This window comes from Echiichthys vipera (genome assembly GCF_963691815.1).
Source record: "Echiichthys vipera genome assembly, chromosome: 1".
In the NCBI taxonomy this organism is placed as follows: Eukaryota; Metazoa; Chordata; class Actinopteri; order Perciformes; family Trachinidae; genus Echiichthys; species Echiichthys vipera.
The window spans coordinates 23,974,538-23,982,028 of record NC_139826.1 but is presented as its reverse complement, the minus strand read 5'-3'; positions in this window follow the sequence as shown (position 1 = coordinate 23,982,028).

The following is a 7,491-nucleotide window of genomic DNA, read 5'->3' as shown; positions in this document are numbered from 1 at the left end:
GGAAACAAAAAGCCTGGGTTTGTCCCTCCCTCGGGCTAGCACGGGCACCCACAGATGTCACACATCTACATGAGTGATCCCTGGGCTTTGAAACCCCTCAGCTGTGAAGATGTTGATGCGCTTAAGATGAAGAGCCTGGATGGTGTTCCAGTGTCTTCATCATGGTGAGGTTGACATTTCTTGATGTCTCTTTGCTGAAACCGCTCATACCGCTGGTATCAATTTAAAGGGAAAAGACAAAAAAAAAAGAAGAAGCTGGCCTGCCTGTGATTTCTTCAAATGTAGTGTGCAACAACTAGCAGTGTTTTTTCTCTCATAGCTGATCCCTCTGCAGCACTCCTTTCGTGTTGGTCAGTGATAGACTGTCACACTGTAACCCTCATGCAAATAAGCATGATTATGAGTGTTCCCTCAACCCCTTCAATTCCCCGAGTTGTCTTGATTGAGTATGGCAGGCGGAGGAGGGGATGGTTATAATGGACTCCACCAACTTTAATGAGACAAATCTCAGCTATGGGCTGACATTTTGAAATAGTCCCTGTGAATGACAGTGTCAGCAATCACCTTTACCAAAGCTATCCAGGGATGGTCCCTGTAATGATGGAGGGAATTAAAGTGGCCTCCAAGGCGGCAGAGATGGGAGCCTCGGGATTAGGGTGCAAAGCCACGCCTCTTAAATGGGCTCTTCTGCCACACCCACAAAATAAAGTACGGCTCTCCTCAGAAGACTGCGTATGGGCACCCTGAGATGGAGGGATTAAGGGTGAATGCTCGTTGTTGACCACTGTGAGATTTGGTGAGATGAGCTGTTCCTCACATTAAATGCCCCGCCCTTGCCTTCCTTTCATTCTTCCCCCTTGTTGTGTGTCTGGTGGCAGGCAGGGACAAGCTTTGCTGTCATTACAAACTTAATAAGAGCAGAAGTGAGATTGATGAGAAAAACAAAGGCATCAACTGCTCTTTTAATTAACTCTTGTCCCATAATGGTGCTGGGATGGAGGCACTGAGCAAAGAATGAGACATTTTCTTTCTCTTTCCTCCCCTTTCTGTTTTGTTGCCTTGCTCACCCCCAATAATGAACAGCCTTCTGGGACCCAATTACATCCAAGGCTGCATTAGGAGCACAGCAGGTCCAGTGGAAACTTCAGCTGAGTTTCACCCCCCACCCCCACCCCACTTGCCGTTACCCTGCTGGAGATGGCCTTCACTTGATTGAATTTTGAATGTTATACCCCCCGACACACACACACACACACACACACACACACACACACACCGTCCTTCACTGCTTGCACTGATAGAGTTGCTTTGTATACAATGGGTAATCGCTGGCGCATAAAACCTGTGTGTGTGTTGTGTCCCTGCAACACACTGCATATTGCATATTCTTGTAGGGGAGCAGTTCATTGTGTTCTTAAGCTGAATGAACACTAATGGCATATCATTTAAAAATCCATTCAAAACAGTGGATTATGCAGTCGATCAACAATACTTATTTTTTTAATCAAAGGCAAACTCGTTCACTGATATTTCTCAGATGTTAAAACAAAGAATTTTCTTAAAAAAGGTATTTTTAAATGCAAAAACATACTTTTTTGTAAAAATTAAGTTTATCAAGGACACGTGCCACCACTTCAAATCAAGGTTACTGCCAATAATGAGTCACAACCCACTCCACCTACTCCAAAGTCTAAATAGCAGTTACAACACTTGTTTAAATGCCTGTAGTATTAGTACTCTTCTGCCCTCTCAAAGCACCTGTTCTTTGGCACACTAGTGGTTTGAGATAAACGATGACATCATCATGCTAACATGCTCATTATGACAATGCTAACATGCTGATGGTTTCGAAGGTATGTTTAGCACGTTCATCATCTTAGGTCTGCGAGTTAGCATGGCAGCAGTTTAATGACCGGTGGCAATAGCAGTTGCAGGTATTTGGTCCTAAACCAAAGTGTTGGGCAAAGTTATCACAAGTCATCTTTTGAATAGCTGTAAACATTTAATGGTCATCAATTCAATAGTCACAATAAGAAGAGTAAGACCCAACCTCACAGTTTAGCTATAGGAACGTCAGAGGATGTATGCATGTCTCTACAAAGTTCCATTCACAATGTTTTTCCCAGGACTAAACAACATTGCTATGCCTATTGTTAAACTACCAAAATCCTGCAAATGTCAACACTACAGGCATATCAGGGATTCTGGAAAACAAATGATTATGTTTTATTAGTTACCTTTTTTTTTTTTAGTTCAGAGCAGTCACAGACACTTCACTAGAGCCTGGGAGGCCTTTGTGGGATAGGTACAGTATGTGATGGCTGAATGTATTTTAGATGGGGACTGCCTCTAAATGCAATGCTTGGGGACATCCAAGGCATTAATAACAATTATTGGTGTTCTTTAGTTTCTTCAGACACCTTAAGTGTGGCGTATTGACTGCTCTGCTGGAAAGAATGTTGCCTATTGATCCAGCTAAGGCACAAACCGACGGTGTCCTATTCCTGTAAGGCTGGAATTAATCCTTACATGCTGCCAGTGAGTAAATACAGTACAGTGCCTACTACGACCCCGGGACTGGAGAGCCACCTCAACGCTTATGTGTGAGATCACTGTATATCATCACTGATGCCTTCTGAAAAGTCAAACGAAACAAGAGATGTGCACAACCAAATGCATGGAATGACAGGCTGCTGCAAGATCAAGAAAAAAAGACAATAGCTGCTCCAATATTTATCATTTAGTACAACAATACTTTCAATATTCTTTGTATAAATCAGTAGGTAAAAAAGGTTTTAAAAATTGACTGTGGCATTCATGAACTTTGTTTTTTGGTTTGAGATGAAGTCAAATTGAATTTTAACAGTGAACACAGTTTACTTCTGTTAGTAAATGCAATAAATTTGAGTGTTGCAGCATGTAGTAATGTTTTTACTGGTCCATTGTCTTATCCCTAACCAACACTTTATGTATACTGTACTACCATGCTTGGTCTACCTCCCTGTGGAGTGTACGGTTACTAACAGCCCATCCACTATTGCTTAGGGGTCTTATTTTGTTCTAGAAGAAAGACTTTATACTGTCAAACTCAGACATCCCATGTGATTGAAGGCCGATGGGTATGGAACTCTCAGAGCTGCCCTCAAAGCTGCAACAATGCCTGCTTTCACACAGCCAACATGTGGTGGGTGGAGTGGAAGAACAAAGGCAGACTTGTTAGGGTTTAGATGCCTTTATTATTCTTTTATTTGGCTGCAATTTCTTGTCTATCTGCCCATATTCATTAATATTTTGGCTACATTGGCTTGTGGTGTCTGTGGCTCTAGGAATAGTTACTGTTTGTGACTCAAAACACATCAGCGAACAGAAACTTGATAGTAAAAAATACATTAATATTTAACTTGCATGTTCTAAAAACTAATGAAATAAAAACACTGATGGGATTCAGGGCATACCAGCTACAAAGATAACATCTCCAAATGTGTATATTGCAGAGACATTTTTACAAGTTTGAGATTTGCTTTAAGCTTTACTGTACACATTCTAAAAAATGAATTAGTCACTTATATAACAAAAACACTTCTGTTAAATCGTAAAATGAGACCCTAAACTCCAACAAAGACACAGAGTAATAACAGAACTGTACCATACACACAAGTACTTCAGTTGATAGTACAGTAAAATCATGAGAACTTGTTTTAAGTGCTTATCATTAATAGATAAATGTCCGTCCCTGGGATTGGAAAAGTGGAATATGTCCAATCTAAGTTGCTCTTTCCTGGGCCCGTGGAAACTCCAACTCTGCATGTGTGGCTGCTGGGAACACATGGGATTGGGGAGGTCAGCAGCTGAGACTCTTCTTCTCTTCTGGCTCTCTGCTCGTCTAATCAGAACTACTCCCTGCCAGAGCACAGCTAAAGCACAAGAGACTTCATTCAGACAATACATGCAATAAAGTGATGATCAAAGAGCATTAAGAATGCTGAAAACAAGGGACGCTGCAACACACTAACTTAACCTAATGTCAAGATGGAATTGTGTGCCAAATTGGATCTAGACATCTGGATTTGTATATTGGTAACAGAGATTCGGTTCATGTATGTATCTCACATGTATTTGTTCTTGACATACTCCCTGTACATCAACATGTCCTCCCTGCACAGCAGTCTCACCTGGCCTTTACCCGTCATCACATGGCTCACACGCCACAAGTTTTGTTATAAAGCAACACGATGATTCCTTTGATTAGGTGTCGTTTGAATTCTCTGGGGGTAGCTTCCCAAAGTTTGAAAAAATAACCCTGATGATCATTGAGCAGATGCTATTGAGTTGAATTCTGGGAAAAGCAGGATCCAGTGTGTTTGACGCATGCTAGGGAATAGGCTACATCCACATTTCTAAAGTTTTCATTTTAGAACTGCAATCGCCATCCACACATCCACCTGAAAACACATATCTTCTGATCTCTTGTACACTGGGCTTGCCCGTGCCGGTGTAAACAGAAAGACGATTCTCTGACGTAACTCTGCGATTAATAATACAGAAAATACTAAAGAGCAAACAGCAGCAATGGCAAAAATACAGACGCTTCAAACAAAAATGGGGTCAGCAGCTATTCCAAACGTCTCAGTTTTAGAGACACAGAAACGCCGGAGCAGTATGGACGCATAAACGTAGCAAAAGATATGCGTTTAAAAACGAAAACGTATTAGTGTAAAAGTCAGGATATTTAAGCCAGTTGCTTTTTGTTTATTTGGTCCTCCAACTTCAAGGTGAAAGAGTCCTCCTTATTCAACAGAATCCAAAGTTCTCAAATGTCTAAATCTGAACAAGTATAACTAAATAGCCTACATGTTGTTTGGATTTGTTTATGATGCTGCTATATCAATCTGTACCAAAAAAATGAAAAGTTTCAATACCCTGCCCTAATGATGCCTCATATGTATGAGGTTAGTGACCTCAGCCGATCATATCTTTTTGTGCCCGTCACTATCATAATACACACTAAACTGACCTAACACTGCACCTAACAGTGCACTGAGCCGATTTCCAGTTGTTGTGTCACTGAGGCCTGGTCGATATATAGTAGCTGGAGGGGAAAAACATTAACTAGGCAAAGGGCTAAAGTCCTGCTGTCACAATACTAACCAAATCCCCAATCAGCAATTTCTTGTTATGCTCTTTTCTGTGTCAAAACACTCCCTTATTACGCGATTGATGGCTTTTTTTTATTTGTAAAACAGGTCTCTAACCAGATGTAAATTCTAACAGAATGTAAATTTGCTCTGCTTATTCTGGCTGAGCTTCCACAGTGTCCCAATCCCTCTTAAGCTTCTTGTTGACCGCGTCTGCCAGCTTTGTGTACACAATTGGCTTCTTAACAATTCCAACAGCATCGTTAATGTCTGCCCTTTTGTGCTGCTCAATTCCACCGGAATAAACAGAATCACACATGCAAAATTATTTTCTAACACAGATAATTAGCCGAAAGAAACAATCCAGAGTACGAATAATAATGTGCCTCGGTAACATTATAACTTTTAAGCATGGGAAAATAAGGGATTTGAATGCCAAGGGAAATGAGCTTATCAAATAAAGCTTGAAAATGTGCAGTGAATGAAATGAGTCAATCATTTTAATGTGAGATGGGAGCCCTGAGGAGAATAAATAAGCAATCGTCACATCATGCAGGGAGAACAAATGAGCATGGTACACAATTAGGCAGGGTCACATTCTGCCAGAGCTGTGAGCGTGGGATGGGCTAATGAGCTGTGTGAGCATGTGTGTGTGCCTCTGTTTGTGTGAATGTGTATATGAAGTGAAAGAGGAAGTAAGAGATGAAAAAGCTGATCCCTAAGCCCTCACAGTTATGATATACAGACTAAAAGACAGCCAGACAGACACACAAGCGGCAACTGAGGCGAGAGACAAAGACAAAAGTACGAGGGGCTGCTGGAGGAGAGGTGGGCTATCAGTCGACTTGGCATCTGGGGCAAGTAGATGTGCAGGCAGACAGAGCAATGAGCAGGTACAGCAGCCAAACAGACAAAAAGTGCCTCAGAAGGTCCAACGGCACAGAGCTTTCAAAGGCGACTCATAGTTATTAACTATTCAATCACATAAAGGAGAGCTGAAGGCGTGAAAGGTTGCAGACCGAAGCACTTTTGCTTCAGTGCATTAAGAGCCCAGTCCAGCACCCTTACTGCGTGAAAGAGAAATAGATTGCCTCCCAGGAAGATGACTTCTCAAAGGAGTTGGCTTTTTCCCCTTAATAACAGCAATCTGCTCTGAAAATCTAATCCCAAGTACCATTTACACAGAATCTAGATACCTTCTGCTCAGAAAAGCGTACAATATGAATATTTAATTCCCTGATATACAAATAAACAGAACAAGCCCCCCCTATCAATCAGGGGACGTTCTCAAGAAAGTGAAGTGGAAGAGCAAATTGCTAATGAACACCATGCTGCTAAAAATGCACATTTTAAAATGGCATTGTGGGTATGTTGTAAAAGTGGCCGGAATGAAAATACATTTCTTTACAAGAGCGTAAAATGTATTTGGTCATATAGACGTGGGTGTACGTGACCCGTTCATAAAAAGAAATTCTTAAGTGAAACACTCGCAATGTCGATAACTGAGTGACATGTACACACAGCAAACGAAGCATGAACGCTGTCCCTCAATTGAATAGCTCCATCTTTGGCATTTAAGTCAGATATGGATGCACCCTTTAAGCCCACCACTCTCCTTCTCGCTGGCCTAATTCCCCCTCCTCAGTGGTGGATAAGGTGGATCAGAAATCCATCCATATGCATGGCCAACTATCTGTAGAGGGGATGTCAGGTCTCAGCCTAGCCGGCTTTCTAAAAGTACTGGTAATGACACTTAATGAAAGCAAGGGAGCCAAGCTCTGAGAGGGGAAGCCTGCGCTTGTGCTCCCCGAGCCCCACCTGGCATCCACACCAGGCCTCCAGACGCCATAAATAAACAAACGCTATGCTATTCTGCTTGAGAATCTCTCATGCCATTCCCTCCACTTATTTAAAAAAAAAAATCTATTTATTATTATTGCCTGGATCTCTGGTTTGCTTTCGCCCACCTCTGTACTCCTGGCTCCCTGCAGGCATTTCAATATCCCAAAACATTAGCTGGACTTTACTCCAGTCACCCTACAGCCCTTAATGCATAAGCACTCCACTGGTGCACACGCATGATGAGCAGTCAGAACACTGTAAATCCAGAAAATGTCAAAGAAATTCTATTATTAACAGTCACAATTCTTACTCCACTTTCACTAATTGATTAACTAACTCAACCAAGCCCCTTCTAGCCATAGTTAAGCTGTTATCTCTTAAATTGGACAAGTTTGGCACACAAAGGAACACTTTTGCCTCCAGTGATGAAGGTGATATGGCTGAAGCTGAGAGGAGAAGGGTGAGGACGGTTCTCTGGTTGCAGTCATGCCTGTGTTGAGACGGGTGGTGAGGC